Genomic DNA, 24,592 nt, shown 5'->3' with positions numbered 1-24,592 from the left:
CCCTAAGGAATTCATGTTGATGCCCATTGAATATATGCAAGTCGAGTCTATCAACCCTGATAATGAAGAAAGGTGAAGTAGATCTTGAAGGAGAGATGGTAAGTGCTCTTGAGGAAATAGAGAGGTTGAGAAAGAAAAACAAAATACAGAAGGAATCTCTAATGAAAGAAAAGGTTGAGGTTGTTGAGCCATTACTTCTACAGTTATAAGAAGGTAAGAAAATCCAAGAATCCTTGAGCCAACAGTTGAATGAAAAATTTCAAGAATGTGTGAAGTTGGAAGGTGAGATCATAGTTTTGAGGAAGGAGTTGGAGAAAGAAAAAACACATCTCAGCGTAAATCATAAACTCAGTAAGGGAATTGAAGATCTAAATGAAATACTGGAAGCATAAATACCTTCCTCAAATCAAACTGGTCTAGGCTATGGTGCCCAGTCAAGTGCAGCAGCTGAGTTGAAAGGAAAAAAGATAATCTTCTTTGTTTCACTAGCAAAAGAAGGGCCCACGACGCAGCAAGAGACAATTACACAACCTAAGACAAATCAGCTGCAATAGAAGGAGTACATTGTCCATGTAAGTCAATTTTCTGCTCAGCACCTAAGGCAACCACCTAGATAAAATGATACCTTCCATGGATATTGTTTTACATGCACCAACTATGGCCACAACGCAACCAAATGTAGAGTCAATCTCTCTTGCATACAGTTCAGGTCCAAGAGAAGTTTTCAATAGAGAAGAACCATAATCAGGTATGATAATCTATTTTCTCCCTTGAATTATCAAGTGCAGTGTTTTAAATGACAAAATTTTGGGCATATAGCAGTAAATTGCAGGCTAAGGGAAAAGAAGAAAGGACTAGTTATTGAGAAAACTATACAATAACCAAAATTATGGAAACAAAAAGAGAAGTCAGAGAAGTGTGACATTTCCTTGTATGCGCACAATGGTGGGAGCCATTGGTATGTGGACAATGGTTGTTCCAGGCACATGACAGGAGATAGAAGCAAATTTCTTACTTGGCAGCATGTGGACAAAGTTAATGTGACTTTTGTGAATAATTCCCCAGGAAAGACAATTGCAAAAGGAGTAGTTAGTCTGTTAAATGGAAGAGGTAAGGTAAGAAATGTCTTGTATGTTGATGGGCTGAAGCACAATCTGTTGAGTGTGTCCTAGATGTGTGACCAGGGATACAATGTGGTGTTCAAGGCCAAAAAGTGTCAAATCAAAACCACATGTATAAGAGATATAATGGTTGAATTTGTAAGAACAAACAACAATGTTTATGTGTTGAAGGGAAAGATAGAAAAGTGTTGTTTGACCAAGATTGATGAAAGATGGCTATGGCACAAAAGGCTTGGACATCTGAACTTTAACCAGATTGTCAAGCTTACTAAGAAAAAAGCAGTCAAGGACCTTCCTAGGCTTTCAAAACCAAATAATATTATTTGCAAGTCTTGTCAGCTAGGGAAGCAAGCTCGAGTTCCTTTCGAAGCAAAATAAAACTCTTCAACAAAACCATTGCAGCTGATACATATGGATTTGTTTGGAATATCCAGAATGCTGTAAACCACCATAACCTCTATTTTATGCTAATCATTTTTTATTTCAGCAGGATGATGTGGGTTGCATTCCTTAGAGAGAAGTCCAAATATTTGAGAAGTTCAAAGAGTTCAAAGCCATGGCTGAGAATGAAACATATTGCAAAATCAAAAGAGTAAGGTCAAACAATGGAGGTGAGTTCACTTCAAAGGAATTTGATGAATTCTGCAAATAAAATGGCATCAAAAGGAAATTGACCATAGCAAAGATTCCCCATCAAAATGGTGTTGCAGAGAGAGAAAACAAATCAGTGTAGCATTTAGATAGAGCAATGACGACAAAAAATCATGTTCAACAGAAATTTTGGGTAGAGGCAATTCATACAACAACTGTCATTCTCAAAAAATTTCATCTAAGACCCAACAGTGACAAAACTCCTTATGAGTTGTGGTATGGTAGACCTGCAATAGTAAAACACTTAAAACTCTTTGGCAGCAGATGCTGTATCAAGAGTAATGATGAGAAGTTAGGAAATTCGATGCCAGAGATGATGAAGGATTTTTTATGGGTTATTCACAGAATAACAAAGGCTATAGGTGTTACAACAAATTCAACAAGAGAATTATTGACTGCATCGATGTAAAGGTAGATGAGCACGATGACCAAGAGGTGAAACAACTCGAAAAATCCAGTGTTGATGAACCAACAAGCATTAATGATGAGAATAATGAGGCAACTGCAGAAGAAAGTGAGGAACATACCTCTAGTCCTCAAGCAAGATACCCCCCAAGGAATGTACAAAAACATCACCCAACTCATCATATTGTTGGTGAATTAAATACTGGTGTGGAGACAAGAAGGAAATTGTTAAATCCCCCTACACAAGAATGTGTTGCCCTACTGTCCATGGAGGAACCAAAGAATGTTGTTCAAGATAGTAATGATCAACATTGGTTAAAGGAAAGGAATGAAGAATTGGACCAGATAGAGAAAAGTCATAGTTGGGAACTTGTTCCAATATCTGCAAACAAGAATGTCAATGGCACAAAGTGGGTATTCAGGAATCATTTGAATGATTGTGGAGAAGTGGTAAGAAACAAGGACATGTTGTTATGCAAAGGTATGCTCAAATAAAAGGCTTGGATTTCGATGAAACTTTTGCTCATGTTGCTAGATTAGAAGCAATAAGAATGTTTTTGGCATTTTCCTGCTTTAAGAAATTCAATTATAAAATGGATGTCAAATCTATTTTTCTTAATGGAGAGCTACAAGGGGAAGTTTATATAGAGTAGCCATAAGGTTTTCAATTGATAGAGGAACCAAATTATGTTTTTGATGGGCTTCAGAATTAATATAATTTCCTTACTTTATTTCTTATTTTAGTATTATTTTCTTAATCCTTTCTTGCATTTAGAATGTGATAATTTGTGTAATATAGATTCTAGAAATGTTTAAAGACGTCTCATTATTTTATCCATTTAATGAACCCATTTGACCATAAAAGGTGTTATTTACTTATGGGTTGAATGCTTATTTAAACATGGAAATCTAATAATGGATTGATACTGGATGTTGTTTCCTGGAATAATAATGGAAGATCAAATTGCATGACACTATTCAGGCCAAATTTAGTCAGTTGAATAAGATTAATTTCTATTTTGAATGAATTAGTTAGAGAAAAGGTCCTGACTTTGTTATTTCAGAAAATGATAAGACTTTATGTCACTTAAAATAAGCATCCTGAGAATCTTCATATTCTCAGGATTGCTTTTTATTAAAAATAGACTTGTTGTTGAAGTATAAAGTTTGGGATTGAACCTCAAAAGAGGTTGTTCAAATTGTAATGTTTTTGGCATAAGCTGGGAATCTCTATGAGACATTGATTGTAATTGACTTGCAATAATTCAATGAAAGTTCTTGTTATTCAGAATTAATATGTTGCGCCAATTTATTTATAAGATAATTTAATTCCAATGGTTTGGGACCAATCTTGGAAGAAACATTGTCTTCATACGTACTATTAAGTTTGCATTCAGATCTCTTGTTTCTGTTACTCAGTCACTTGGTCATTCTCTAGTTACAATTATTTTTTAATTGAATTCCTTTTCAAACAGTGTGTTTATTATTTAAACAGAAATTACCGATGGTTGTTGTAGAACTACATTTACTTTAGTTGATTTAATTGAGAGTGTTGTTATTTCTTGTTGTTTATTATTAATTATCATAGAATTGTTAAATATTATGATTTGATACCGCTTTCTGTAGGAATTACTTTCGGTTATATAGTTTGTAGTGATGTTCCTTTTACTCCGTAGATGTTGTTCCCTAGGTAACAACTTAGTATCTAATTGCATTCCTTTACTCTCTTTTGTAGGAAGTGTTTTCGGTTTGATTCCTTAAACAATTTGGTTTTCTTATATATAAATTCGAGAAGTCATGGCATGAGTTGTTTCTTTTAGTGATGCAATTTTGAGTTTTATTAGAACCATAATAATTAGTAGTATGAGCACTATCTCTTGTAAAAACTGTGTGGATAACCTTGAAGAAGACAGATGAAACTCCAGGTTGATAATTTAAAGTGCATAGGTTAGTTGATCCTTTAGGAACAACAAAACGTCCCAACATTTTGGTGTCGTTTCCAGGGAGGTTGTCAAAGAGAGTGCTAGTTGTATCTTAGAGGGTTGGTTATTAAAGATGGTAGGTAATAACCTCTGCACGGCCCCTAGTAAAAATAAATACTTGTGGTGGAGCCTGCCCTCAGTAGATATGTTTAAGTTCCTTAGTGCGTATGCCTAGAAGGAAACCTAGAACTAGGAATGAAGTAGAGATAAATCAGAAACCCACTTCGAAAAGTACCAAGAACCAATGTCAAGGGGCCTTGGAAGAATGACCTTCATAGATGAAATCATCTGAAAGGCAGAGTCTCAAGTGTCAGTAGGTCCTCGAACAGTATCAGGGAAAGGCTCTACTGTTATTTCCACTCAAGTAACAAAGTCATCTGTCGTAGCTATCATTCAGATTCACAATAAAATTGTAGGATCTGAGTAGAGCTTTCAAACCATATCTAACGAGCATCTTAGTCCTTTCGACAAGGGTGAGGGGAACTCTTAAAATCTAAGAGAAGGGAGAGGTGAGATAAGTAAACCATATCCTTCACCTACTAGGCAGGAATCTCCTGCGACACCCATTGGGAAAAGGGAAACTCAAATTATAGACTTTAGTAGTGTTGTATGGCCCAGTAAAGACTCGAAGCCCCGTGATCATACTAAATTTCTTTTAGTACCTCCTGACCATGGGATTCCTGAAGGGAATTAGTAGATTTTTTTAACCAAATGTAAAACCAGGTGACAGGGACATGGGACATTGACTGTAGAATATCCCATTGTTGATCCCCAGGACAATGCACCAATGAAATCTATCCCACTTTAGAGTCTCTCAAAATTTCATGGGATGGATTTTGAGGATCCCGATGCATTTTTGTTTGAATATGATGTTTCATGTCGAGGTTACGATTATACTACTAACCCCAAAAAATTGAAATTGTTCCCTTAAAATGGTTCATGGGATTTGGGGGTGATAATATTAATTCATGGGATTAGATGAAACATGCTTTCCTTACTAAATATCAGGACTATCGATCTAGAGATCTAAGGGAAGAGATATTTATGATGACATCAAAATAAGATGAAACCTTGTAAGAATACATTGAAAGATTTCAATAAAACTTACAAAGATCACCATACACCACTTTACCCAAGGATGTGTTGAACACTACTTTGATTCAAGGCATGAAAGATGAATGGATTGAAATGCTTAACTTAATGGGACAGGGTGATATTTCTAAAAAGGAATATGATGACATTGTGAAACTGTGTATCAGGTGTTCACGTGGGAGTACATGGACCAAGCCTGGAACTCGTGATCCTTTAAGCAAAATCAACAAAATTGTAGGAGGAGGAATTACACGAGAAAAGTTTGGTAATATTTTAGAAGATTTTAAAACTGATATCTTAAGTACACTAACTACATAGTTGGATGTTTTATAGGTGAAACAAAAGCAGGTTGAAGAAGATAGGCACTAGTTATTTTCTTTCCTTATTGTTGGAAGAAGCATAGTCATAAATAATTCCCGCTAGACACAATCGAGATATGTGCCATCTATACTAAAGATCATTCAATTGATTGAGTCCCTCACTTCCTCGATTGAAATATGTATTCAAATAAGCTTAGGAAGACCCAGAGCAAACACATTTTTTAGCACAATGATGACAATGGTAGAGTCTCCCTCCAAGTATGATGTAGGACCCTTATTTGTTTTATTCTAGACAAAATGCTTAGCAACAATTTCCTGGATTAACATGGTAGGGTCAACAACACTCTAATATTTCATGGTGGCCTCAACCATACTCTTCATCACCCTGGATGAACCAGACATTTGTTGGTCCCTCATGGCCAAATCAACAGTATCCTACATCTTCATGGAAAAATCTACCAAATAATCCATACCCTCCATAATGGGAAAATCCATCTACTCAGGGGCCAACATGGACTCAGAATTGGCAGCATCCCACTAGAATGATTAGTCAATCGATGGGAACGTTTCCTTAGTCACAATCGCCATTACAACCTCCACTTCAATTTCTCCAAAACACCCCACCTCCATTATTCCCTAAATTACCTACTCAACCGAATTCCAACCCGAATAATTGACCTATGTAATTTTTAGAAATCCTTGAAACCTCAGATTGTGGTCCTACCTCCTTGGAATGTAATGAGTTACATTTAAGTTCTGGACATACTATCTTTCCATAAGATCATGTAGGAGACTAAGATCATCTAGAAAACAAAAACCTTGTTAAGGAACAACCTTCAACATAACACTCTTCTTCCACTGTAATTGTTACCGAAACAGAGTCACCCAGTAAACGAACCAAACAAAAGGAGCCCATTAAAATAATGGATGTTTCTCCTCCATTTCCTAAGAGACTAGCCATAATAAAGCCACCTGTACATCTTGATTTTGATCTCTTAGGGGAATTACAAAACTTATATATCAAAATCCATCTCCTACAGGCTATTCGAGACATACCTATATATGATAAAACCATTAAATACTTATGTGTTAATAAGCTCGGGAGGAAACCAAAATACCCTCTTACAGTCCATGTTCTTGGGACACTCTCTCATCTAATTCTAGGAAAACAAATACTTGTTAAATATGACGATCTTGGAAACCCTATAGTTACTGTTCAAATTCAGGGTCATAATTTCCTAAACACCTTGGTGGACTTAGGAGCCGCAATAAATATTGTAACGTTAGAAACTTGTGGAATCCTTGGAATAACAACACTAAAACTGACTCCCATTACGTTAGAATTGGCCCAGAAATATGTAGTAAAATAAAAAAGGAACTTTAGAGGATATTATTGTTTCTCTTGATTCCTGGGAGTACCAAGTGGATTTCTTGGTCCTCAATCCTAAAAATAAGTTGGATGGACACCCTTTGATATTAGTCATACCATGGATTACCATTATGGATACCTATATTAGATGCTGGACGGAAGTATGACCATCGCTAAGGGGACTGCTATTAAAAATCTTACTTTTTACCTACCTGCTAGACCCAGCTTATTAGTTAAAAATTTTAAATGGTCACCTCCCGAATACGAAGAAGGTAATTTATGATCTCCTCTTACTCTAGATAAACCTATTATCTTTAAAAGACAAATTGAGGATGACATCATTAATGGTTTCATTAACCAACCTTCCACCAAAGGAAATCCAACATGTGAGATGCTAAAAGTGACGCTTGACAATGAGGCGTAGGAATATCCACTAGAGGATTTAAATAATGAGCATATACCTACTACTAAAGTTCACAATAGTATTCCCATTGAGATTGAACCAGTAAAAACTTTGAATATTGACGCTAATTTGGATGATCTTCAGCGCAAAAAAATTAATCCAAATTCTCGAGAAATATAAACAGGCTTTCGCTTGGGAATATTATGATATGAAAGAAATCTATCCTTAATTTTGTATGCACCATATTTATGTCAAAAAGGATGCCAATTCCATTTTCCAACCCAAAAGAATATTAAATCCACACCTTAGGGACATAGTGAAACAGGAGCTCCAAAAACTTCTTGATCTTAATTTTATATATCCTATTTTCGAAAGTTAGTGGGTTTCACCACTGGTCGTAGTCCCTAAGAAAAATGGAAATAGATCATTTTTGTGGATTATAGAGAAATGAATAAAGCCACACAAAAATACCAATTTCCTCTTCCATTTGTAGATCAGGTCCTTGATACTCTGACCGAAAAGAAATTATTTTCATTCCAGGATGGTGTTAGTGGGTATAATCAAATCCAGATTGCTCCTGAAGACCAAGATAAAACCACGTTCACCTGTACTTGGGGAGCATTTTCATATAGAGTCTTACCATTTGGGTTGTGTAATGCACCAACCACATTTCAAAGAGAAATATTGAGTATTTTTTCTGATTTAATTAATGAAGGAATTGAATTGTATATGGACGATTTCACCCCTTACGGTAATGATTTTGACCAAGCCTTATCGAATATGGAAAAAATTCTTGCATGATGCATAGCTACTAGGTTATGCCTCAGTCATGAAAAGTGTCATATGATGATGACAAAAGGTGTAGTCCTGAGACATTTTATCTCTGTTGTAGATATTCAAGTAGACACAACCAAGATTGAGGTAATTCTTAAACTCGCTACCCCTCATACACCAACAAAGGTACGTAGTTTCCTTGGTTACATTGGTTACTATCGTCGTTTTATAGATTTTTTTCAAAAATTGTATCACCATTGTATGCATTGACTGGAAATGTGGAGTTCGAGTAGGTTGACAAATGCGAAGTTGCTTTTGCAGATCTGAAAAAGTTGGTCTCAACAACCCCTATGTTGCGAGGGCCAAATTGGAGTCTACCGTTCCACATATCGTATGATGCATTAAACACGATAATAGGAGCATTTCCTAGATAAGGAGATGATAAAAATCCCTACTCCATTTATTATATCAACAAGAATATCAAAACTTTCGAGGTAAACTATACCGTGACAGAAAAATAATTTCTAGCCGTTGTTTATGCTATAAATAATTTTGGTCATTATATAATAGGATATATAGATTTTTTATACACTGATCATTCTGTTATTAGGTATTTAGCCAAAAAAATCTATTACTAATGGGAGAATAACTCGCTTCTTACTATTATTACATGAATTTGATATTACTATAAAAAATTGGCCGGGAAAAGCAAATCTTGTCGTAGATTTATTCTCAAGATTAGTGGTTGATTCTTTACCCATGGAAGATCAGTTTCCAGATGAACATCTATTTCCTATGATAGTTAAAATGCCATGGTATGTTGATTTCGCCAATTACTTGGCAGCAGGAACACTGCTAGGGAATTTGTCATCCTGGAAAAATAAGCATATCATCCAACAGAGTGCACAATTTTCCTGGATTGATCGTTACCTCTTCCACATAGGTTCTAAGCTTCAAACCTGTAGATGCATCAAAAAAGACGAAATTTGTGATATTCTTAGGGCTTGTCATGATGAACCTTGCGGAGGGAATTTCGTTGATCGAAAAACTGGTCATAAAGTATTACAGGTGGGCTATTACTAGCCCAAAATATTTAAATATGCAAACAAATATGTCTAGGGGTATGATAATTTTCAAAGGATGGGTTACCCTATTCAAGCCAATAAAATTCCCCTGCAGCCGTAGATTGTACTGCAATCATTTGAAATATGGGCAATGGATTTTGTGGGTCCCTTCAATCTACTTTCAAATCAAAATGCATATATTCTAGTTTGTACAGATTATGTAACTAAATGGGTGAAAGTAGTAGCACTCTCAAGGGCTATAGAAGAAGTAGATATTAATTTTTTTGTTCGAACCATTCATTCAATATGGATTTCCTAGAAAGTTTGTAACAAACGGGGGATCATAGTTCATTGCCCACAAAATTTATGCTACTTTACAAAAATACCATATTAAACACAATGTCACTTCTCCTTACCACCCTCAAGAAAATGGATAGGTGGAAAGCACAAACAAGGTTTTGTAGGAAATTCTAACTAAAATAGTATCCAAAAACTACCGAGACTAGGCTGCCAAGCTTCTTGAGGCCTTATGGGCCTATTGAACAACTTAGCATAATATTACTAGCTATTCACCTTATCAACTTGTTTTTGGTAAGGAACCCATTTTTCCAATAGAATTCGAAATGAAGACCCCTAGAACTACTAGGGAAGTCAGATTAGATCTTACAGAAGTGCAAAAACAGTGTTTACAACTGCTTAATGAATTGGACGAAATGTGCCTACTTTTTCTAGAGTGAACAACTATAATTCAACAACAGATGGCTAAATGGCATGGTTGACTGATTAAGAAGAAAAATATAACAACCCTGGTAAAAATTCCATGTAATAAAAGTTAATAAAGGAAAAATAATAACCACAGTTGATGGGACACTTACTCCAAGCTAAATGTTGGGAAAAAACATAGTGATGGGGATCACTTGTGGTTGATTAATGGCTAAGGAAATCGTCAAAGGAAATGGAAAAGGCTTTGGAAAGGAAAAATGGCATTTTGGCACATTTATTTATGAAAATAATGGAAATTAGGAGAAAAGGGAGGTGAAAGGTCACTGGTTGCATGTGAGGAGGAAAATAAGGGAAAATAGTGGAAAATGAAGAAAATAGAGGCCTCATTAAAAAAAAGGCTTATTAGGATTAGTACACAGACTTTTGTTAGTTCAGCTTTGGAGCCCTGTCTATATTCTCTCTCTCTCATACTATTGGACACTTAGAGTTTCTTGGAGCACTCTTGGAGGAGTGTGGCATACTTCAAATTTTGGAGAAAGAAGGCAAAGGAACCATAGAAAAGCACAAGAGGACATCATGATCAACAACTACAAAGGTTTTTTCTTTCTAGTACCGAGTTGCATGTATGTTTTCCTCACTAGTTTTTGCATGCATGTCATATGCATGTGATTTATTGGTCATGATCTATCATTGGGATAAATGATTACTTGGATTGACAATGTATTTTCCTATCATTGCCATTTCCTGGATAGCCATGTTGTTGTGGGTTTATTTCTCTATTTTCTGGTTAGTTCTCATGTTTCCTTTAGCTTGGATTGAGTTAATAGTTCCTGGAAGCCCTGGTTGGACAAACGCTCTGGAAGCCCTGTAATAGCTTGGGTTCAGTTACTAGTCCTAGAAGCCTTGGTTGGACAAATCATTTGGGAACCCTTGGTGGGTTGAATTACTAGCCCTGGAATCTTTGGTTGGAAAAACGCTCTGGAATCCTGACGACAACTTTGAGTTGAATTACTAGTCTTGGAAGCCTTGGTTGGAATAAATGCTTTGGAGCCCTAGAAGCCTTGGGTAGAGACCAATCTGATGATGATTTTGTGATGTTCGACCATGAGGTGGAATCATTGTTTGATGGGTTGATTTGGTTGGCTTCTGGAAGCCTTGGATGGTTTTGGACTGATTTGTTTTATGAGATCCCACATTCATGCTTGGAATATGGCACGAGGGTGACTGAATGAAGAGAGTTTTCGCACAACCATGTCTACAGTCAGGTGGTTCATGGAAGTCCCACAACTATTTGGCCTATGAATCATTAATATGAGGTTATTTCTCCTTTTTATTTTATGACTATTGTATTGGTTTATATGTGGATTATATGGTTGTTGTTTCCTTGGTATTTCTGTTGCTATTATGCTCATTATGAATATGTATTATGACATTGTATATGTATGGATCTCATAATGCTTTTACTTGTATATGAATGAACAATGTATCTATGGCCTAATGGATGAAACTGCAACTAATGTGTTGAGGCATTAATGATTCTTAGTGATTCTCAGATGAGTATGAGACTCCTATGCTTAGGTATGTTGTTTACACCTATAGATTTCATATTTGTGATATGTTTGATGAAATTCCTGTCATAGCTAGTAGGCATCCAGTCAAGGGATTGTTCAAATAATTTCATTTGTATCATCATTCCCTTGTTATCTTTCTGCTCTAAAGGTATCATTAAATTCTGGGCAGTGACGTTGGATTTGGGCCTAAAAAAGTTGCTCAAATCTCGGGGATGTGTTGACGGTGCTTGATCCGCCAACATTAAGGGGATATCCCGATACGAGGTCCCAATTAGATCTCACACCATTTGGTGTAAGAGTCCTATCCTGTATGATGGATCGGTTGCCATATACTTAGAGATTTTCCAAGGCTTTGACTTTCAGCACATGAGAGTGTTGCGATGATACCTTCGAAAAGAAAGGTGAGTGTACCTGGTGAGTGTGCAACGTAACTGTGCCTAGGTTCTCTTACTGCAAAAGGGGAGAAAAGTGAGACTCTAAGTGAGAGGTAATAGTACCACCCAGGAAAAGACACATGTGAACTAGGAAGGTCTATCTGACATCTAGCAGAATAGTCCACAGCGAATGTGGCGATTGTTAAAACCAAAAAATAGGGAAAGGTTCGTCTATCATCCAACGGAATAGTCCAAAGTGGATGTGACAGTCATTATAACCAACGAGCGGGGAACAGTCTGTCTAGTATCCTGTAGAGTAGTCCACAAGGATGAGATAACAATGAAAACCATAACAACCCATTCCCAACAAGATAAGCAATAAAACAACCAAAATAGTTTAACTATTTTAGTACATGTAAAAAAAACATGAAATATAAATGCTCACATAAAGTCTTACAAACATCCATAAGTCATGCATGGAAAAGTGTTAGTCAAGAAGGCTTCTGTATTAAGAAAAAGTTCCAAGACACATATTGTTATGAAACCGGCTCACAAAAAGATAGAGAAGATAGATAAACGCCTTAGAATTTAGCCTCTTCGAGGGGGAAACCTCCTTTACATTACACAAATGAACAATTCTTTGATGATATAAATGAAAAGACCTCCTTTCTATATATAGGAGTCTAAGGGGTCATAATATAATCAGAGCCGACATAACAATAATAATGTAAGGGCACAATAATAACAATAGCGGGCTTCTATGGGACACAAAAGTAACAATATGGGGACTACATGGGTACAACAATAGAATAAGGGGGTTGTACTAATAACAATAAGGGGTTACACTAGTAGTATAGGGGCCTAACATGCCCCTCTCCTTCAAAAAGTGTTGACCTCAATGCTTGAGTAGTTCTTGATGCTTCTGTACAAAATTCTTGTCCTCCCATGTGGAATCTTTAGCGGGTAAGTTCTTCCACTTGATGAGATACTCTAAAATTGATCGATTTCATAGCTGTCGGGTTCTTGTTTCTGTGACTGCTCTAGGTTCCAATATGATTTTTCCTTCCTCTTCAAGTTCTGGAAATATTGTTCGAATTAGGACCTTCTGCAACTTTTGAATGAGTGGCCATACTTCTTTTTCCTTCTTCTGTTCATCCCTTGCTTCGTTTATCCAATTTGGTTGGATAATAGAAACAGCACAAAACAATGCTTCCAAATCCTCATCCTTTATTGAGAGTGCATCTGCAACAAAATTTTGCTTCCCTTTTCTATAGATGATGTCAAAGTCATAACCCAACATATTTGTGACCCATTTTTTTTGTTCTTCTAAATATAATAGTTGTTCTAAAAAGCATTTAAGACTATCATGATCAATTTTTACCTTGAAGTGTCTTCCCATTCAGTAAGGTCGCCATTTCTTAAGTGCATGTAGTATTGCCAACATTTCCTTCTCATAAATAGCTTGCTTGAGATGTAGCAGTAAAAATACCCAATCACCTACATCAAAACATTTTTCACTACGATGTTGATCTACCTGTTGTTTCATTCGATTTTGCACCAAAGTGGCATTATCCTTTACAAGTTGGAGAACTTGTTGTTGATGCTCGATGTGATCTTTCACTACTTGAACCTTTTTCTTCTTGATATGTACTTCTATCTTGAGAGTTTGAGGAGTGGTAATTTCTTCCAATGCTTTACAAGATATGGTCGGATTCATTTCTTGATGCTCAATGTGATCTTTCACTTCTTGAACATTTTTTTTCTTGATATGTCCTTCTATCTGGATAGTTTGAGTGGTAATTCTAGCCAATGCATTACAAGATATGGTTGGATTCATTTCTTCTCTCTTGATGTGATCTTTCACTTCTTGAACCTTTCTCTTCTTGATATGTCCTTCTATCTTGAAATTGTCCATCTTTGCTTCCACGTCATTCATCTTAGCTTCCACACCATCTATCTTAGCTTCTACATCTTTCTTTAAACCATCCATCTTAGATTCTGTTACTTTTTGTGCGAGTGACATTTGTTGCACTTGGTCTCGTAATTTTGATATATTATGTTGCATTTCTTCCTCTTCTTCATGAGTCATGCTATAATAATTTCTTCTCAGCACACTTATGAACTTTAGTGCATTTTCTATCATAGTTGTAACAAAGCCCTTTTTGCTTTGTTATAATCAGAGCTGACATAACAATAATAATGTAAGGGCACAATAATAACAATAGTGGGCTTCTATGGGGCACAATATTAACAATATGGGGACTGCATGGGTACAACAATATAATAAGGGGGTTGCACTAATAACGATAATGGGTTACACTAGTAGTATAGGGGCCTAACACATATTTAGATCATACATCACTAGCCCCAGTAGTGGGACATTGGATCCACTCCTTGCTCCTCAAAGAACTAACTGAAACTCTTTATGCTTTGTGGGAGGAGCCAAGTTGAAAAGTCCTTGCTCATATAATGAGGGGGGGGGGGGGGGGGTATATATAACCAAGTGGTGATGCTTGACCCTTGTGAATCTTTGTCTACCCTCATGACTATTCAACTTCCTATGACTTTTCAACTAACACGACATGTGTGTCCATTGGACTTCCACTTTACATTACAATACATATGGTTCATAATAGTGTTGTGGCCTTTGACAAATCATGACACGACTTGACATGACACTGTTAACATGGAATAGCTTGCGGAGGTGGAAATGTCAAGTTGTTGCCGCTGCTAAGTGATAGATGTGTTTTATCCGCTCCTCCACATTGCTTGATGATGCGGTGTCTTCAATGATCTTTGGTCTTGAGATGTGGTTTCATGCATGTATTCCTTTTGCTTATTCTTGATAAGCTTCTTTGTCCATCTAGTTGTATGTGATTCTTCAAGCATGCTCACTCCTCCTTCTCATTCTTCATAGTCTCACCATAATCCAATAGTGTAGTTGTTCCTACAATTCACTCATGATGGGATGACATCAAATCCAAAACCTCCTAGTCTAATTTGAAGCATCGTTATCCATAGACTGGGTTGTGGAAAGGTGATATGCTAGAAAGAGGGCCCAGTAACTATGCATTGCAGAGTTCTAGGTGACAAGTTGGGAGGTTGGTCACTGAGACTGCATAGAGCACAACTTAGGCTTGGCTGAGAAAATCCTAGGAACAAACTTTACGACTGGGAAAAATTGTGCAGAGGCCACTGGGAGGCAGGATTGTGTAGTTGAGATAGCCAACAACTAATGCAAGATGTGACCCTGGGAGGCAGGTCTATGCAATTTTCAAAGGCAAGGCAAGATTGGGCAGTACAGGGGGTTAGGGAGGATAGGTCTTTGCAGTTCTGGAGATCAGTGAGTCCCGACTGAGGGAGGACATTGAGGAGACACTTATGCGCAGTTATGGGATGCAAGGCAGCCTTGGTCCTCTATGCATTGCAGGGTTCTAGCGGGCAAGAAAGAAGCTTGATGAATGAATTTGCGAAATGTGCATTTTAGGTCAGGCTAAGGGAAGCCACTGCGATATTCTGGGGATGAAGGCAGTCTGATCAACTCTGAAATTGCACAGTGCAACTAACCTGGGGAAAGTGACTATGCATTGCATACTCCAGGTAGCAGGGTTACATCACTGAGGGTTGAGACCGCGCAGTGTGCAGTTTAGTCGGGGTCCATTGAAGGTGAGTTGCTCGGTCAGAAGGATTTTTGGAAAAATGGATAAGTGTGGGAGAGAGGTGAAGCTATGAGGAACCTAAACTTGTGATCACACACTTAGCATACTTTGACGACATGACAACATAGACCATCGGAACAACAAGACAAAGAATTACCCTCTTTGAGATTGTCCTAGAACAAAAAGCAACAAGTGCGACACTTGAGATGAACTTAGGACGACCATGATGACACTTGTGCGACAATGCTTAAAAATTTGTGTATGAGTGTGATATATGTTTTCATAGCTAGGACAACTTGAATACACAAAGACCAACCTTCGAAATCACCAAAAAAGGACCGCAAGAAAGGTAAAACAATCAAACATGCCAAAAGACGACAGTTGACCAAACAAGCAAAATGGGTGAGAAGAATCTATGAAATCTCATGAAATGATCTCATGTGTTTGCAACAATAAAGAGAAAGACAGAGGAAGGCTCTGAAATTTAAGTGCAAGCCAAAATTTTGGAGGGTGTTGCAGTCACTACAACACTTGGTGACACACTAGTTGAATACCAACTTCTCTGTCTTAGTTCACTTTTTAGTGGAAGGCCTTGGTCCTTCAGGGAGTATTGATTCATCATGCAAATTACTTTGGCTTCCCCACTTACCCCATGGGAAGACATGGTTTCGTTTGTACCTTCTCAGTTGAACACAACATAATATTAAGCCAGATCACAATGTTTCAAATTAGGAATGATAGTTTAGCTTGCGGGATTATGATTTTCAGAGTATAGTTTTCATCTCTGGTGTTGCTCCACTGCCAACAGGCTTGGAAAATACCCCGGCGAAGTCATGTAGGAACACATGCATTTATCCATCGCCAGCGAGCCTGGACAGTACCTCGATGGAATTGCCTGCTTCACTTCTCTGTGCATGAAGCCTTTCTTTTCTTTTGCCTTTATTTATTTATTTAAAGAGAACTATGCATCGACACTTATTTATTTTGGGGTGGAAGAGGAATTTTGACTCATTGAGAGTGGGAGAGTTTGTTCCTTCAGAGAAGCATATAAAGACATATGATTTAGGTTTTCTCATTTATATTTTCCCCTTCTCCATTTCTACTAGTTATATAAGCTTGCAAAACACCAAAGCAAAAAACTAAGTATAGGTGTGAGGTAGCCAAACTGGACATAGGTTCATGGTTGGGCCAAAAATATCCTTACAAGAGGATCGTATTTTCCATCAAAACTTCATTCGTAACCAATACACAGAATGTAGACACAGGATTGGCCAAGGGTTGTACTGTCACAAGATTCTTTGAACTTTAGCTACACACACTTGGAAGCCACAACGCAATAAGGACCAACACTTATTTACATAACCAAATCAGTAGAAAACCAAAGAAACGTGACAAAAAACAAAAGACTATGTACATAGTGCAGGGCACAACCCCAAATCTTCATTGAAAATAATATTTTAAGTCTTGTCCATTGACAGGGAGAGAGTCAATCTTCCCGTCAAGTGATTGAAGACGATACATGTATTGGCCAAGCTTTTCGTGGATAATGTATGGACCAATCCAGAGGGATTGAAACTCAATGTGCTTTCCTTTGTCTTCATGGGCTTTATCCCACTTCAAGACTAAGTTGCCCACACTGAAGCTAGTCTTCCCTACATAATTTCTATTAAATCATCTCTTGATACGGTTCTAATGGAGAGCAAATGTTTCTTTTTCTTTCAACCTTTCTTCATGTAACTTGTGCAAAGTGTCCATCCTACACTGAACTAAAAGACATGGCTTGCCCTGGGATTCTTGGGATAATTGGAGAGTGGGAAAGTATATGTTTGACGAAAGGATGGCTTCCTTTCCATACACCAAGAAGTAAGGGGAGGTATTCAGAGAAGGCTTAGGTGTAACTTAGTCAGCCCATAAAGCATTCACCAAAGCGGAGTGCTAGTTTCGTTGATCAAAGAATATGATCTTTGATGATGTGAATGAGGTTCTTATTTGTGGATTCAGAAAGACCATTCCGCTATGGATAATAGTTAGTAGAATTCTTCAAGACAATACCATTTTCCAATGAAAAATCATAAAGCTTTAACGAAGAAAAATACGTTGCATTGTAAAAAACAAGCGACGTAGGAAATGATATTTTGTTGTAGAAAGTTGATGACTTCCTGATTGTTCACTTGTTTTAGAGGAACTGCCTCTATATTCCGCGTGAAGTAATCTATAACAGTCAAGATATAGAGGTTTTGCTTTGATGAATGAGGGAAAATTTCCCCAATGATATATAAGCCTCACTGTTGGAATGGTTCTTCCACTACAACAAGCTACAGCGGAGCTGCTGACTTCCCGTTTCTACCAGTGCACCTTTGACAAACTGAACACTTGCAAGCGTAAGCATGAGCATCCTTGAATAATATAGGCTAGTAGAACTCATGTTGTGGTGTTACCCGCGAAGTTTCCCCCATCTGGTCCATCACAGAGATCACATAAAACCTTGTCTGAATCGTATGCCTCCAGGAACTTGAGCAAGATCCCATTATGGTGATTCCTGTATAGCACCCTATGCAGGAGTTGATATGATAAAACTTTGAGTCAGAGTGCCCTCTTCTGTCGCATAGAGAAATGAGAGGGAAAGTGCCATGCTCAAGGTATCGATGCATGTCTACGTACCAAGAGTTTCTGCCTAAAGTGAGAGAGGCTCGCTCAACATTGTACATTTCTATTTCTTGCTCCCAACCTGCAAGCTCTTCTTCTTCCTCTTCTTCATTGATTGCTTCCATTGCTAACCTACAAAGACCATGACCCTTGATTTTGTGAACTGGTTTGATGTTAATATGGTATTCCTATAATCCAGTCATCCAGCTCGTCCTCCTCCCACCCATCTTTTGTTGAACTAGTAGTGATCTGACTACTAGGTGTGGGACAAAGATAATATAATGATTTTTCAACAAGTAGGGTCTGAAATGCTTCACCGCCTTGTATAATGCATAAGATTATTTATCCATGATGATATAATTGAGCTCTGCTCCTTGTAGGCACATGCTCATGAAGGAGATAGGTCGCTTGTTGTTCAACTCGTCCTTATGAGTGAGCACAACAACAAGAGAGGTGTTAAAAGCGAAAGTGTAGAGCAAGAAGTCTTTGTTGAAGTCTAGGTTGTACAATGCTAGTGCTTTTGTTGTTGCTTGCTTAATATGAGCGAACACGTCCTTCCACCTTTTATCCCATTTATAGATTGCGTCCTTCTTGATCATCTCTTGTATAGGTTTGACAATCTGAGCATAGTCGGAGATGAACTTTCAGAGGAAGTTTATCTTCCTTAAGAAAGACTGCATGGCTTTCTTGTTCACGGGGTGGCAAATATGTGTTATAGTCTAAACTCTATCTGGATCTACCTTGATCCCACTTTTAGAAATAATATGTCCAAGGAGGTTACCCTTAGACACTGCGAAGATAGTCTTCTTGGGATTCAAGGATATCTCGTATTTCCGGCATCACTCAAAAATTTTCTTGAGATGGTGCAAGTGGTCTGACCGTTGTTTTGAGAACACTATTACATCATCAAGGTACACCACTATTATTTATCCGATAAGCCCACGGAAAGTGATTACATTGCACGCTGAAACGTTACACCAACAATCGCTAGCCCAAGCAACATTCTACAAAACACGAACATACCCCACTTGGTACGGAATGTAGTCTTAAGTCTATCAGGTTCTACTACCAGAACCTGGTTGTAACCAGAAAATCCTTCTAGCAAAGAAAACATCTTTGCTCCAGATATTGTCTGCAAAATATCAGCCATGGACAACATTGGGTAATTGTCTTTGTCTGAGGTACGATTGAGGTTTCAGAAATCTACACACAGGTGGATCTCCCCAGACTTCTTCCTGACAGGGACTAAGTTAGACACCCATGTCAAATGTCGCACTTTATAGATGATCCGAGCATCCAACAACTTTGTTAATTATTTATGGATGAGGGGCTCAAGTGTTGGATGAAATTTTCTTAGTTTCTATTGAAAAGGTTTGGCCCCTTCTTTGATTGGTATTACGTGCTGGATTATTCACGTGTCATATATCTTGAGATCATCTTATGTCCATACAAAGACATCACAGTACTACTTGAATAGGAAAATAAAATCTTGTCACTCTTGTGGTGTACAACAAGTGTGAAGATTCACATACTTCAAATTTGTTGGGTCCCTATAATACTAGTGATTACCCCATTACTATTGTAGTTGTACCCCTTATTAATATTGTTGTGCCCCTATTATCCCCATATTGTTATTACTGTGCCCCATAGAATCCCTCTATTGTTATTTTTGTGGCTTTATATTATTATTGTTAGGTCGGCTGGGTTATATTGTGACTCCTTAGACTCCTATATATAGAAAGGAGGTTTTGTCATTTGAATCATCCAAGAATTGTTCATTTATGTAATGTAAAGGAGGTTGCCCCCTCGAAGAGGCTGAATTCTAAGGCGTTGATCTATCTTTTCTATCTTTTTCTTGAGCTGGTTTCATAACATTTGGTATCAGAGCTTTGGATTCTAGGGTTTCGCTGCTCCAAACAGGTCATCGTGGCATTTTCGCTATAAATTTTTTTCTGTGACGTTTCAGAAGTTGCAAAAAAAACCCATTTGAGAAGAAATCGCGCTGAACCTCGGGTCCGAATTTCAGAGCTTTTCGTGCTATATTTGCGGAGATATGATCTGAGGAAGTTGGTCTTTTTGCAGACTCCTGAATTACATTCCAAACAGGTGACCTGGGGAAAATCGTCATAACTTTCTCTCTGGGGATCGGATTGAAATTTCATAAGAAGGTATAGAAAGAGGACAGACTGTAGTTTCTTGTGTGCATTTTTCAGATCCAAAGGTCAAAACAGTGACTCGTGGCACGTCGTACAAGTTCGCTCTACTGAACTAGTCTATAATCAAGTCACTGTGGGAGATTTCGCATAACTCTTCCTTGGAGAATCCAATTTGGGTCAGACTTGTGGCATTGGAAAGAGGACATAGAGGGCTACTACAGATCACAAATTCAGAACTAGATGATTGGAAAGTACAGAGATACATCAGAGGCAATATCGAGCTCCTACAAAGTGAAAAAAGGTGTGTAGATTTTCTTAAATTTTTGCTTAAGCTTGGTTTGAAAATTTATTTTGAAGGAATTCAAAGGGCATAGTAAAGCATTATTATCGGTAACTGATGCCCCGAGGAAAGAAAATGCAAACACCTAGTAAGGAACCTGAAAGCTCTAGCATGACTCATGAAGAAGAGGAAGAAATGCAACATGATATATCAAAATTACAAGACCAAGTGCAACAACTGTCCCTTGCACAAAAAGGAACAGAATCTAAGATGGATGGTTTAAAGAAAGGCGTAGAAGCTAAGATGAATTTTTTAAAGAAAGGTGTAGAAGCTAAGATGAATGACGTGGAAGCTAAGATGGATGATTTGAAGATAGATTTGAAGACAAACATGGAAGAATTGAAGATAAATATGAATAAGTTGCTACAAGAAAGGGTCACTAATGGTGAAAGGGTAGTAAAGGAAACTCATGATGAGAACAAAAGAAATGTTAATCATGATTCCATAGACTCTAATGTTGGATCGAAGACCCACCATATTCCAAAAATCGATATGAGGAAGTTTGATGGCAAGGATCCCGCAACATGGATATTACAGATGGAGCAATTTTTCGATCTCAATAATGTGCAAAACACACAAAAGGTACGTATTGCAACTTTATATTTGGAACCAAATCAGTTTGTATGGTATCAATGGCTTTTCTCTCGTAAACAATTTATCACTTGGGCAATTTTTACGGAAGAATTGATAGCACATTATGAGGATACAAAAAGCAACACTTTTTTTAGCCAATTGATAAGTCTCAAACAAAAGGGTTCAATAATGGAGCACATTGAGGAGTTCCAAAAATTGAACATAAGGGTAAAAGATATTCCAGAGGAGCATAGGATTGATGTGTTCATAGGGTCTTTAAAGGATAATATCCAACATGATGTTCGCCTTTGGGAACCTGATTCATTAGAGAAGGCATTCAGGTTAGCAAGAAAAATGGAAAGCAAAATTATGGCAACCAGGAAGCATACCACTCACAACTATAAAGATGGAAGTGTTGTTGCCCCTAGTCTTCCACAACCTATAAGGTTGACACCACAACAATTGGAAGAAAAAAGAGCAAAAGGGCTTTGTTACAGTTGTGATAGCAAATACACTAAAGGTCATAAGTGTGCTGAGAAGAAATTATTCTACATAGATTGTGAAGAGGAAGAAGAAAAGGAGCAAGAAAGGTCAAAAGAAGAGGATATACTCCAGGAACAAAGCCTAGATGAAGAACAAATAAATCCGACCATATCTTGTAATGCATTGGCGGGAATTACCACTCCTCAAACCATCAAGATAGAAGGACAAATCAAGAAGAAAAAGGTAATAGTGTTGATTGATTCAGGAAGCACCCACAATTTTATTCATTGTAAGGTAGCAAAAGAATTGAATTGCTTCCTATATCCAGCACCAGAGTGTCAAGTGATGATTGCAAATGGAGGAACAATAAATTGCTCTGGAAAGTGCCATAATATCAAGCTATCCATGGGAGAATATGTATTGACTAGCCCAATGCTTTCCATTCCAATGGGAGGTGCTGATGTTGTACTAGGAGTCCAATGGCTACAATCCTTGGGTACAATAGCTTTTAATTTTCAAGAACTTTTCATGAAATTTTCTGTGGAAGGAAAGGAAGTTGAATTAAGGGGTATTGCAGGGAAACCAGGAAAGATAATCAGCTCTAATGGTATGACAAAGCTTCTAAAAAAGGAACAAAGAGGTGTAATTGCACAATTATGTTCGCTAGATGTTTCCACATTGGAATCATCTATTTCTCCAGATCTCCAAAAAGTCTTGGACAATCATTCCAAGGTATTTGAGACTCCCAAAGGTCTCCCACCTATTCGTGATCATGATCATGCTATTCATCTGATTCCAGGAAGTGTTCCTCCAAACATCAGGCCGTACAGATATCCCTATGCCCAAAAGAGTGAAATTGAACGTATGGTTGCAGAAATGCTAGAGGCTGGTATAATTCAACCGAGTCAAAGTTCTTTCTCTGCTCCAGTAGTATTGGTGCACAAGAAGGATGGATCATGGCGCATGTGTCCGGATTATAGGGAGCTCAACAAGCTCACTATTAAAGATAAGTTTCCCATTCCTGTCATTGATGAATTACTGGATGAATTGCATGGATCAATTTACTTCACCAAGTTGGATCTTCGTTCAGGATATCATCAAATCAGAATGAAGATTGAAGACATTCCGAAAACAGCATTTAGAACTCATGAGGGTCATTATGAATTTTTGGTCATGCCTTTTGGCCTTACCAATGCACCTTCAACATTTCAAGGTTTGATGAATTCAATTTTCAAACCATTCCTTAGAAAATTTGTGTTAGTATTTTTTGATGATATACTAATCTACAACAAGTCTTGGAAGGATCATGTTGAACATGTTGACAGGGTGCTACAACTATTGGAGGAGAAACAATTATATGCAAAAAGATCCAAATGTTTCTTTGGAGTACAAGAGGTGGAATATTTGGGTCATATTGTATCTCATGAAGGAGTTAAGGTAGACCCTAGCAAAATTAAAGCCATTAAGGAATGGAAAATCCCCACATCCATAAAGCATCTGCGAGGATTTCTCGGGTTGACAGGGTATTATCGCAAGTTTGTTAAGAATTATGGGAGAATAGCAGCACCTCTAACAACATTATTGAAGAAAGATGCATTTTCATGGACTCCAGAAGCAACAAAGGCCTTTGAACATCTTAAAGAGGCAATGTGCCAAGCACCGGTCTTAGCTACACCGGACTTCACAAAAACCTTTATTGTGGAATGTGATGCTTCAGGAAATGGAATTGGTGCTGTTTTAATGCAAGATGAAAGACCCATTGCTTTTGAAAGTCGTCCAATCAAGGGAAAGTTTTTAACAAAGCTATTTATGAGAAGGAAATGTTGGCAATACTCCATGCACTTAAGAAATGGCGACCCTACCTAATGGGAAGACACTTCAAGGTAAAAACGGATCATGATAGCCTTAAATACTTTTTAGAACAAAGATTATCCTCTGAAGAGCAACAAAAGTGGGTCACAAAGATGTTGGGTTATGACTTTGAAATCATCTACAAAAAAGGGAAGCAAAATGTGGTGGCAGATGCACTCTCAAGAAAGGATGAGGATGTGGAAGCATTGTTGTGTGCCATTTCTATTATCCAACCAGATTGGATAAACGAAGCAAGGGAGGAATGGAAGAATGACGAAGAAGTGTGGGCACTTATTCGAAAGTTACAACAAGATTCCAGTACGTCTGATACATTTAGCTGGAAAAATGATTCGTTATGGTACAAAGATCGCTTATACCTCTGTAAGAATTCCCAGCTAAAACAAAAGATTCTTATGGAATTGCACACTTCTCCCTTAGGAGGGCACTCAGGATTTTTAAAAACTTACCACAGGGTTAAGAAGGAATTTTTTTGGGATGGCCTTAAATCAGATATTCAAAAGTTTGTGGCGGAATGTTTGGTTTGCCAACAAAATAAAGTTGAAACAATTAAGACACCGGGTCTATTACAACCTTTATCCATTCCAAGCCAACGTTGGGAGGAGGTTTCAATGGATTTTATCACAGGTTTACCCAAGTCTGAGGGAAAGAGTGTCATCATGGTGGTAGTTGACAGACTTACCAAGTATGCACACTTTTGTGCATTATCACATCCATTTAAAGCCAGTACAGTTTCTACTGCATTTATGGAAACAATTCAAAAGCTACATGGAAACCCAAAGATTATTGTAAGTGACAGAGATCCCATTTTCACTGGAAATTTTTGGACAGAATTATTTTCTTGTCTTGGTACTCAGTTAGCTCATAGCTCATCTTATCATCCTCAATCTGATGGGCAAACTGAGATAGTAAACAAATGTTTGGAAGGATATCTTCGTTGCTTTGTATCTGATAAACAGACACAATGGGTCAAATGGTTGCCTCTGGCTGAATGGTGGTATAACACTTCCTTCCATA

Source organism: Pinus tabuliformis, chromosome 4_1, assembly GCF_031772625.1.
Source record: "Pinus tabuliformis cultivar Carrire ecotype Pingquan chromosome 4_1, CPIR1, whole genome shotgun sequence".
NCBI classification, from domain to species: domain Eukaryota; kingdom Viridiplantae; phylum Streptophyta; class Pinopsida; order Pinales; family Pinaceae; genus Pinus; species Pinus tabuliformis.
Note: the sequence above shows the minus strand (reverse complement) of the source record.